This window comes from Cyprinodon variegatus, unplaced genomic scaffold (assembly GCF_000732505.1).
Source record: "Cyprinodon variegatus isolate N-32 unplaced genomic scaffold, C_variegatus-1.0 Scaffold208, whole genome shotgun sequence".
Classification (NCBI taxonomy): Eukaryota; Metazoa; Chordata; class Actinopteri; order Cyprinodontiformes; family Cyprinodontidae; genus Cyprinodon; species Cyprinodon variegatus.
In genome coordinates, this window is record NW_015150661.1 from 520,420 (window position 1) to 532,481 (window position 12,062).

At 37.5% G+C, this 12,062-nt stretch overlaps 1 protein-coding gene across 8 annotated transcripts in view; it reads left to right on the plus strand.

Moving 5' to 3' along the window:
- Nucleotides 1–12,062, plus strand: part of iqsec1 (IQ motif and Sec7 domain 1) — a 141,021-nt gene that overhangs the window by 92,567 nt on the left and 36,392 nt on the right. Inside the window, exon 1 of one of the 8 annotated variants that reach the window (XM_015380152.1) lies at nucleotides 6,196–6,500. The exons of the other annotated variants lie outside the window; for them this stretch is intronic. The gene's annotated coding sequence lies outside the window, so the exon portion shown is untranslated. Of the gene's footprint in view, nucleotides 1–6,195; nucleotides 6,501–12,062 lie in introns of those variants that run through there. 8 annotated transcript variants of the gene reach the window in all.

A 12,062-nucleotide genomic window follows, 5' to 3' on the forward strand; every position in this document is an offset into this window, starting at 1 on the left:
TGAGTGGAAAGGAAGGGAGGAAAAAAGTCTCCAAGGTGGAAAAGCTGAGACGTGTCTCGGACGGAGGCCGTGTTCAGCTCTGAAATCTTACCTCGTTTGACTTTAAAGAGTGAACCAGATTTAAGACTTATCCATTTGGTCTTGCATAAATGTAAGATCTGATACAGATGCACATTTTCAAATTCATACCGAACTTAAAACATTGTGCAAAAAGCCTAACCTCACCCAGGGTATGGACATTCATAGTTTATTCTATTTTTTTCAGATTTCAGTAACACTGACTCAGCACACTGGCTTCAGAACTGAATGCAATCCTTTCAGAAATTAATGGCCCGTTTTTAATCTTTGTGGCTGAATATAGGACCAAATGGAATATTTTCACACCATAAATACATGGTCTACAATATATAAATACAGCTGTACTATGCAAAACAAATATATTGTTGTTTTAATTAACATTTTGCATTTTTAATTTAAAGTGTGTCTGATTGACTGTGAAAAAAACATGTATTCATATAAATGCTAGAGAAAATTATTCTGGTATTTTCCAATCGATTTGTTTTTAATCTAGCACCACTTTTGTTAAGCTTTACCCTGCTGATCTGATCTTCCTGATTATCCATTCCATCCATCCATTTTCCATCCAGCTTATACCAATCAAGGTCCTGAGGGATGCTGGTGCCTATCTCCAGCTATCTACGGGCGAGAGGCGGGGTACACCCTGGACAGGTTGCCAGTCCATCGCAGGGCAATGATTCCTTCCTGATTATTGTTATCTTTAAAACTATGTGGGAATATATCACAATAGCTCTCAAAATACCTCTTTAGCCTAAACGGCAAGAGCAGCCATAATTTTTGTAGTTGAGAAGAGAGAATGTCCCGCCTAAGTCAAACTTTATAATGTTTATGAACCTACATGGTCTGTTATGTCAGTTAGCGAGGCTAGCGTTACTAAAAAAATCAGTCAGTTCAATTCAGTTAATTTATATAGAGCCAAATTCACAACACATGTCATCTCAAGGCACTTTACAGTTCAACCAGATCATACAGTCAAAGTCCATTTGTATTCTATTGTAAATTTAGCCCTCTACTTAACTGTAACATTTCTAAAAAGCAACCATCATTCCCAGATACGCTCAATTCCATGACAGGCATTAATTGAAGCTCAAATGTATAAAATACAGAAACCTTGCTTTTTTCCAATTGGCATTCCTGTTAGCTGCTAAATCTCACTTTATTTTGCCTTTTATCAGTCTAAAATAGACAAATATATGTCCTTTTATGGTGAAGAAATGATAAATTCCTTCTAAATGGCTTCTGAAATTATGTCCTTTTATCTGATTTTCTTTTTAAAACCCCACTGATCTTCCTAGTTTAGTCTTATTCTCTAAGGATCAACTTCCACACCAAAGAGTGTTATCACCAGCCCACATGGGAATGCTTATATATGCTGCTTATGCTGACCAGAAAAAAACTTTAAAAAAAATTTTTGGTCACCAATCATAGCCAGTCAAGCCGAAAATGAACCATTTTTTTTTTACCAGCAGATCTGAAATTTACACCTAAAGTGTGGTTTCTGTCTACATACCAGTGCGTAATTTATACCAAGATCTGTACCAGAGAGAGAGGAAAATTGTGAAAGGTGTTTCCCTTTCCTTTATTTAATTTGATTAGGAGTTATTATTTCCCTAATATAGTTTAAAGCCTTTAGCGCCTATAATGTGTGCTTGTAAGTGAGATGCATGAGAATAAAAGACATGAATCCCTGTCTCTTCACCTGTCACACTGCAAGAGTAAAACATTCTGGGAGAGTGTATTTGGGAATACTGCTTCTGGTGCATGCTTTAGCTCTGAAGCTTTTGAAATGGAAATCATCTGAGGAGGTTGGTTTGTTTACTTTAATGCAGAACGCCACCCGCTCAACAGAGCAGATTTTCATTTCATCTTTATTTTTTTTTCTCTTCATCGAAATTTCTGATCCTAAAAAATTTATATGAATAAGAATCATTTGTTTTGATATATTGGCATCTTACTGTGTTGTTTTTTTCATATAAACACATTGCATTATTAAAAAACAGAAGAAAGGTATTTTGCATCCTGTTATGTTCTTATTGATCACTGTACTGTAACAGCTCAGATACACACACACACACACGCGCGCACACACACACACACACACACACACACACACACACAAACCGTCTTGTTCTGAAAGCTTTTTTTATTTATTCTCTTTCTCTTTTTTTGTGGTTATGTTTTTGATGACATGTTATTTTTTCATCTTCCCAGAGCCTGCATGGCGAATAATGAGGCTGGTTGCTGCATTAACTTATGTAATGGCGAGCAAGCAGAGGGCTGAGGTGGGGGGAGGAAGGGGAGTGAAGAGGGGGAGGGGGGGGGATGATGAGCTCATGCTGCTGCACTGCAGCTTTTATAGACATTCTGCACCTATTGGCTTGATGCCACATCTTATCGGGCATATCGAGGTGCATTTATGCAATCTTCAATTATGTGCAGTAATTGTTTGATTGATGGTTTGCAAGAATGTGGTTAATCCCAACATTTCTCGATGAATTTGTAAAATGACAGGCAGATTTTCCATTCATTCGCTGTGTCAATACTCCAGAAAGGCTTTAAAAGATGTTGCATTTTATGTTCTCGTTGTGTTACAGAAAGTCGGTACTCAGCCTTTAAGGAATGTAGCCAGCACAGCTTGGCAATTGATTTCAGTTCACAAACTATTTTTCTTTGACAAATCAGTCATTAACCGGTGCATGTTTTGATTTATTACAGAAGTGTCAAAGAGAAGCAGGGTCAGGTGATTGGTGTCTGTAATAATGTCCCAAGAGCTATACCACTTTGTTTGATGACTTTCTTTTTCCTCCATTAAACAAAGTGCCCCCTTCATCCAGGCTTTCAGCTCTGTCTCAACCTGGAAAACCAATTGATAAAAAAATGTTTACCAGTGATCGTTACATTTAAAGATTACAGTGTATAGTTCTCTGCGCCGTACTTTACCTTTGCCATACATCTATATTTGTGCAAAAAAAAAAAAAGAGAACAACAGAATACAAGTTAAAAAAATGCAAAGGAGAGATCTAAACACAAATTGAGCTTATTTGTAGCACTGATGGTTAAAAGGACTAAAACGGCTTCTAAGAGGAAGAATCTGTGATAAGGCTCTTTATTACACCTAGGGTGCAGTAGTCCCTCCCTGAAGAGGCTCTCCTGTTCATCAGCAACCTCTTGCATGGGAGGAAAGACATTCTCCATCAGAATTGGTATTTTTACCACAGTCCCTCTGTCTCCCAACCCCACCACTTCAAGAAGGCTTCCATAGACAGAGCTGACCCTCCTTATTAGATTGTCTGAGTGCTTGCCCTTTGGTAAAGATAAGCTGCTGCTCCAACCAAACAGCATATCGCTGATATGAAGCCACTGTGTCTAGTGTCTTAAGATCTGTTCCAGTGCATGTTCACCATCACTATTTTGGCTGGGCAATTTATTGCAGTTTCAATATAATTAGAAAAATGCTATGTTCAAATCACAATCTCCGTTTTAGTCACAATACATTTAACAAGAATAAGACACTAAATTTCACCTCCTTTTAGGCAGTGGTAATATATTTAAGACAAGAAGGGAAGAAAGAGTAGCATATAGCAAGCATAATGGTAGAAGTAAGAGCTTTTTCATGCAAAAGTTACAGTACAGTCCTGCAACACTGGACTCTGGACAAGAAGGCTTCAAAGTCATAGAAAACTAAAACCCAGAGTCTACACAATTGCATTATCTGTTAAAAATATTTTCAATTTAGATTTTTGGCGAAATCTTTCAGCAACAGAAATCAGCTAACATTTCAGAGTGGATCGAGACTGCTGCCACCCGTCCACAATTGGTCCTGTGTTTTTGCTCTACTGTATGTGATTCAAGTCGTGCTCATCTATGACTAGGCCAACTTTGACAAACCCAGAGAACTTCTTGTAGACTGCACCCTACAAACAAATAATTTTTCCTTCACATTGCTGAAGATACATGAATGAATTATTTATTTATCTATCTATTTATTTATTTAACAAATAAAGATCTAATGTATGGCTCATTGCTCCATTCAGTATTTTGTTCAGTAGTTTCGGAAAAGTTTGAATCTACCTCTCGATGTTTAGTAACAGATTGAGCAGCTTTAGTGACTACATTGCCTTATATAAATATCCATACACCTTAAACTATATAGTTATTATGTGACTTCTGCCAACAACTATTAGTACTGGATGTCATTAAGGGTTTTTATAGTAAAACAGACCAAAATATCTGCATTCTTTACCTTTGTGTTTACAATTTGTAAATATTTTGTAAATCTATGCTTTTTTCCGCCACATGATTTTTTCTCCTTTACTATCTGTCACATTTTGTGTGAATACTTTTTCAAGACATTGTTCATACTGCTGAAGGAACATTTTTCAGCACATTAAGTTTAGGCAATTTAAAAGGAGGTTTGAATGTTTTCTATGATAAATATTTTATCAGGAACTAATTTCTTTCTTACTTGCATTGTGCGGGCTCCTTATTTTGGGAAAATAGCACTTGTCTGTTTGTCAGAGTGAAATAGCAGAGCTGTCGGGGGGGGCTGAGACTTTGACTGGTAAACAGTCATTAAACTTAAATGTTTATCCTTACTGGATTTACTGCTAGAGGCTGTGTGTAGATGGAAGCTGTTTTGTGTGTGTGAATGCATAACTGTATCTGCTGTTGAGAGTGGATGGTAGGAGTTTTTTTTTTTATCTGTCTGCTGTAGCTGTTGCCTTGACAACTAGGATTTGTGCACGTGCAGTTGTGATAAATCCTGCTCCCAGTCAATGAGGCTTTATCCACAGAGATGTAAAAACCTGCATCATTCAGGTTCCCTCACTTACCTGATTCCTCCTTAGAGACACTCCACCGCTCAGGCGTTTTGCTAATCTTTGCACTACTATGAGCAATTATTGGTAATTTTTATGTTTTCCTCAGACAATAAACAGTCTCCTTTGTTTAATGTATGGCCAACAATGCTTTAAATGAAGCAGCTATTTCTGACTAATTTATTTAAATGGAGAAACATTAATATCTGCATTTAAATAAGCTCCTCTTTGAAATGATCAAGTCTCACTTCCTTTTTTTTGCATTAGTTTTTTTTTTCTCTCTCTCTCCTCACAGTTGTGCTCTGTTTTATGCCAACTTGTTTTCCTGCTACCTTTCAATAAAGATACATTTATCAATTTGATCTGTCATTCATCCTGCAACCCTGTGCCACCCTTAATCATTGCACTGTACAGCAGCACCATCTGTTGGCATAGACACTTCAGGGCAGGGAAAAGCTCCAATGACACCCGAAAACATCTCCTGTGACTTTGCAAGGTCTTGTCACTATACCTTTCTTTAAGTCCTTTGATTGTTGAGAACCAATCAAAGTTTTCTGATAACCCGTTTTTAAAATGAGTTTGAAACTCTGCTCTTTGACTTCACTGCAGAGATCCAAGAATTTAAACAATGTGGATATTTTAGTCCAAATAAATGAATTCCTTTGTGGGTCATAAAAGAAGGGAAAGAAAACAAATTAAAGCAGATGGGGGGACTCTGGCCTTGTCAGGTGTCTCGCTGAGGCTGCTGCAGCCAGATGGACCCATCTGCTGCTTCTTTTTTTTTTCGATAGCTGTCATTAAACTTGCCAAGAATTGCATAACTGTTTTAATACAAGAATGCTTGTGCCTGGTGCTAAATATATCTTTTTGTAAGTTACAGGACTGTGATTTCTACCCTAGATTGTTATCCACAAAAGAGCATTATTTTGTTCCTTTTTGCATTAATGCTTCATATTTTTAAATATGTTATGTTTTTGCCTTTTAATCCCAGCTTTTACAACAGCTAGGGCACAACATTTTGTTGCTCTTAGATGTAAAGGAAAGGCAAGTTGGGTGCATTTCAGAATGTGCTCTGTCTGTCTGTCTGCTTGAGAGCTCAGGTTTCCCCTCTGGCCACACCATGTGTTCTAAAGAGGAAAGAAAAGAGGGTGAAACAATTGGTGACCTTGCAGATCTGAAACACGCAGACTCCAAACATGTCCTTGCTGAGCCACAGGCATCACAGCAGCTATAGTCGTTGACCACAGAGAGGCGAAGAGGCATGTTTGAGGGAGATCGCAAGGAGACAACTAATTGTAGAAATATTTGAGATGGAAATAATGGGACATATTTAAAGACAGAGTGAGGCTTTGGGCTATACAGCTGAGTGAGGCAGAGGGAGGGTGCTCAGAGTTTCAAGAGCCTGCTCTTTTTCATTGGCGTTTAGGGGAATGTGCTGATTTGTGGAAAGTAAACCAGTCAGATGGTGGTTCCCTTTCTCGCGTGCCTGACGGAGCCAGTGTAGCTTTCCAGTCACCACGGTCACCTTACCAGTCTGCAGCTTATCACCAGAGCCTGGATCTTGTTTCATGTTGAAGGGACCAACCCAGAGACACATGTGTGGAGGTAGGTGGGCTCTATGTTGATTGTGAGATTTCTCTGGCTAAGGCAAAGCTTCCTATAGGTTCTGCAGTGTTGGCAGCAGCAGTTTACATTGTTCACCCCTGCTGGTGTATGATAGGCCGGCGTTTTTCATGTTGAAAAAGGAACACCTGACAAGTTTGATTAATGGAAATGTTATTAATAATACACAAATGTTCTTTCTTTCTTTTATGCTTAAACCTGATGAAAATGTTTTTCAATCTAATAACATGTTAACTGATTAAGGGACTGCTGGCCTGTGTTTTCTGGGAAGTGAGCAAAGTCTCTGGTAAATTCCGAGGGCTCAAAGCTGTCACATTTGAACTGTGATTATTTTTCTTTATATTCTGTTTTAGTTATGGTTGATAGATCTTTACTAGATTAGCACTGATCAAACTTTATAAAGTAGTTGATGTTTATCTTTTTTAGTTTTATTTCTTTCTCTAGCTGTCAGAATTGGTACTATACTTAAAGGTGAGAGGGTGGACATTATTAACTGGAGGGGTATAAGTAACAATCCCCCTTACTCTTAATTGCAAAACAACAATAAAAAAATTACTTACCTTTCTTTTTACCTGCCTAAAATGTCTTGCTCTCTTTGACAGTTTGAAGGAATCACAATCACATTCCAACAAATTATAGAAATATTTTCCTTGTATATATCTTCATAGATCAATGGATGGATAACCATGGGTCTTTTTAACAGCATCTACACTGAAGAGTGTTAATGATAGTTCAACCTGGTGATGTTGATATGTTTTTGACTGATCAGATAAAGCTCAGTAAATCATCTGTTTATTTTTCAGTTCATCTCTAACCTTTATCAGGATTTGCTCTAGTTATGACATTTCATTTTAAATGCATAGTGTTTTAATGGATAGTGTACCACTGGCAGCAACTCCTTGATGATCATTGATTGATATGATGCATGTCCAGTGATGCCTATAGATGAATCATTTACGATTGCTAATAGCTTTGCACATTTTGTTTTCTACATATCTGTTTTCTCCATCCAAATTTCCTCCCATTACTTGTTTTGGTATTACAGATAGCTTGGTGAGGATGTCGTTACAACCTATTATATGCAGAGAGAACCAGATTCTTTCTACCTTATTGGTCTTGCTTAACAATGGAGCATTGGTTGGAGAACAAAGAGCTGCACTGTTCTAAATGCATATACAGTATGAACCCACTGAAACTCACGCCTTTCTCTCTGTCCTCACCCTAGCCCATTTCAGTCTTACGCACCTTTACCAAATGCATTGTTGCTGTGCTGCTTCATGTTGCAAATAAAATAGATACCATTTTGGGACAAATACAGACGGCTATTTATCTCTTTTGCATTACACTATGCAAACCTCTGTTGTTTCATCATGAAGTGTACTGTAGTGACAGACACAGTGACCTGGCTTTTAGCTCATTATTCCACTTTGGACATAGTTAATATTTCCACCTAAAGCCGCTTAAATAAAATACACTATAAGGGGTATTTCCTCAGTGCATTTAGTTTATACTGAACAGATGTTTGTGTCTTTGTACAGAAGGTTTGTTCTGCATTACTGTGACCTGTTGCTCTCACTAAAACCTGTCTGTGGAGCTTATAGTGCTTAGTTTTGAAACCATGCAAAGGATCTTATCCCCTGTTTAGAGATGGTCTGAGCTCGGTCCCTTGCTGTGATGCTGCTCCCTTGTAGTTAGACGCTGCACAGTTTGCATGAGGTTTAGGTCAGGCAGTTGACCTTATTTCACAATGGATTTGTTGGACAGCAGGAACAATAAAGTGCCACAAAAAACGATAGTGACTGAAATGTGCTCTCTTCAAAAAACACCCAAGACTGTCTGCTTTTTAAGATATATTAGCCAAATAATTGTTTTGAGAAACGCCACTCTCAGGATTTCTAATGTCAAAGGTTTAAGTTTGAAATGTGAGATAAATCCAAATGCCATACATTCAGAATCAGAACATGATTTATTTCCAAGTATTTTACATGTACAAGAAATTTGTTTTGATGATGAGCTGCTAAAGACAGAAAAGCGAACACACTGTTGAAATAAACAACTAGTGGAATATAATATTTGTGGTAATAAATCAAAGTTATTAAACAACAATCATCAGTATGTTTTTTTGTTGTTGTTGTTGTTGTTGTTTTTTTGGACACTAATGGGAAAAGTGTCAGTGGGGACATGGAGGTTGCTTTTGAGGCTAGTAGCAGCTGGAAAGCTGTTTTTATGGCAGGAGGTTCTGGTCCAGATTGACTCCTGCCAGAGGGGATAGTCTGAAACGGTTGAAAGGGGTCAGCTAATTACTTCTTTTTAGATTAACTTTTTTACCTATAAGGTGAAACTAGGATATCCCCTGAAACTCTATGCTAAGTTTTTGCTGATTCTAGTGCTGCACTTAAACTGCAGCTATAGTAGTCTTCACCTTAGCAAGACCCTCAACCCCACAATGTTCCTTGGGCGCTGCAAGCTGCTCGCTGCTCACTGACAGATGAGTCAAACCCAGAGGAAAAATCTTCTTGTAATATATATTTGCAAGCACACAGTTTTTATTGCTCTTTACTATTAGAGAGTTAGAAAAGAGCTCTTCCCTCTTGCATTTTTCAAACCAAGACTAATCCATGTGAGCAAGACATGGAGGCATTGTTACGTTTGAGAAAACACCTTTACTATTCTAGAGTCCAGTGGTGTTGTGCTTGGGCGTTGGGCTACAGCTGCTTGGCCATCCCATCAAGCTGTCTGCTCCCCATTATTCAGCTTATCTAAAGGTCACATGAAGTCTTCAGGTCTATGCTAGGAACTCTGCAGACAAATGCCAACACATTATGTTACTTAGCATCAGCTAACATACCTCTTTGATTTTACATGTCCTACCACTTTGTGGCTGCGTAGCTGTCACTCCAAATTAGTGTAATTTTAGTATGACAACACTAACTGTTGGCTGTTGAATATTAAAGGTATAGTGGAGGATGTTATTTTTCTGGGTAGATCATCAAAATAAGTGGTCCTCCTAACTGTCAATCATTCTGGTGATGTGCCGTCCTATGAGCTTGTCCCTATTTTCCCTTACCGGTGGTGAGTCTGACATAGTGGAAAAATTGCAAATCTTCTTTTGGAAAGTAAGCCTGTATGAGTGATGCAGACAGCAGCTTTTAAACAGAACATGCACAAGGAGAAAAGGACTGATGCATGCTCTTGCATGCGTTTAATAGGCGTTCACTCTAGGGAGTGGGTACAGGGTTGTGCATGTGCATTTTTTTTTTTTCAAAGTGGAGAGGGCATGTCTTTTCAAAAAATTTGCAAAAATCATCCACTATACCTTTAAGTAGTGAGTAAATGTCTTGGTTTTACTCAGGTGGTAAGCTAGACCTGTACCACTTGAGAGTTTTGCTGAGCAACCATTTTTTCCCCCTTAAATGTTTGGAGATATTGCTTCATACATCAAAACAAAATGTAAGATATACATCAATATTCAGACCCCTTTGGAAAAATGTAAGCTAGAAATGTTCTAGTGCAACAGTTGCCTTTAGAGGTGATCTATAGTTGTTGTTAAAAATAAGTTCAATATATTTTCAAAGTACTCCCACTTTCCTTTTAGTAGCCATCAAGAGTAATTGGCTCTAATACTGGCCTAATGGTTTAAATACCCCTAAAGTGAATGTTTCAGGTTGCCTGCCATGAATGCCTTTTTTTTTTTCTTGTTTCCTGCAGTATGTTGATGTACCTGTTTAATGTGGCTTTGTGAACCAACCTGAGGCTGAGATATTAGGTCTAATCAGCAAACACCAAGAAGAAAGAGGTATATTAGACATTCATTTTTCTCTTATTAGGATCCTTTACTGACAGGCATTTATAGAAAATCAGTTTTCTTTTGTATTTCAAGGTCTCGTTTGAATCATCATATCAAAATAGACTTGACCAGTTGAGTAAACATTTTTTATTCAACCACTTCTTTATTTTGTATGTCATTCATCATCACAATCCTCCTGTTTCTAATTGAGTGTGATGGGAAGTACGCTCGATTAAAATGGAAGAATTGGTTTGTTTTTTCTAAAATGAAAAGATCCCAAAACCAACATGTTGGAACATGGAGGTCTCACGTTGCACACTCTGTTTCTCATGCAAGCAGTATGATGCCAGTAATTGGGCGTTGGAAAATGTCTCCCGTTTCCCTAAAGCCTGTTTATTTGGAGCTGTTCTGTGAAGAAAAGTCTGTTCAAATTTACCTCTTGAACTTTTCCCCATATTGCAAAATTAAACCCACAAATTAACATGAATTTTAATAAAATATTAAGGTAAAAAATGCAATATTGCAAAATTTTTTTCCAATTAAAATGTTTGCAATTTCATTTTTAAAATAATTAATTGTGATACCATTTATAAACTGTGGAACCATTTGCATTCAAAAGTTTCCAAATTAGGTAACAAAACCACCCGTCTGTATTTTAATCTCTGTTAAAAGCCAGCTGATGTGTAAAAGCCACAGGGGTTTGTCAGAGAACATTAGGGAGCAAAGCATCATGTAGAGAAAAAAAAGACAAAAGGCAGAGAGGTTTCTAGCAGGGTACGATTATAAAACAACTTTCCAAACTTTGTAATATTTGGTACTGGCTCTCCAAGAGATCCCAGAGACCTGTGGCAACTCTGGAGGAGCTGGAAGGATATAAGAGTTCATATGGGAGACTTGTTCCACCTGACACCTATTAGTTGTATTTAAAAAAACAAAACAAAAAAACTAACATTTATGTGAGTGCAGCAAGAATAAAACTTTCTTTCAAAGAAAGTTATCAGTCTGCCTCAAGCCATGAAAAGGTAAACGACTAAAACTGAACCTCCTGGTCCACATGGACAATGGCATGTACGGTACACGGTACATAATCCTGTATAGACAAAGTGAGACATGATGGTGGCAGCATCATGCTGTGGGGATTCTGTTCTTCCAAGAATAGTAAAGCTAGACACGGATAATGAGAAAATAGTTGAATTCAGAAAATCAATGTACAGGTGTAATATACCAGCTTTTGTCCATAGAGAAAAATAAAACTGTCACTCCTCTCATTTATGTTTGAAACTTTCCTGTAAAACCCATTGAGATTTGTGATTTTTACTTGAAAAAAAAAATGTTTTTTTTCCTTGGTAGTTTAGAAAGCATGACAATAGAAGGCCAGTATATACTGTACAGATTTGTTGTGTTATTTTAGCTTCATTTCAAATAAAATATGTTGAAAAAAAAGATTACAGAGTTTGAGCTGTACCTACAGTGTGTTGTGGGCAGGCCTTAGAGGACAAGACAAAGCTTTTAATAAGTAATTGAAGGGCTTAGGATCAATATTTCTGCATCCTGCAGACATCTGAGTGTACTCAGAAGTCAATAATATCAAAAGGCATCTGGAACATGAGTGCAACCCCTGGGGCTTTAGCCACAGATATGCCACATTTAAAATTCCTTTCTTGCTAATCAGAGGATTTTGCTTTTTCTTGTTGTTGTTTTTTTTCAAATCTTCTGTGATATAAAATCCTTACCATAGATCACTATGGATGACTGAT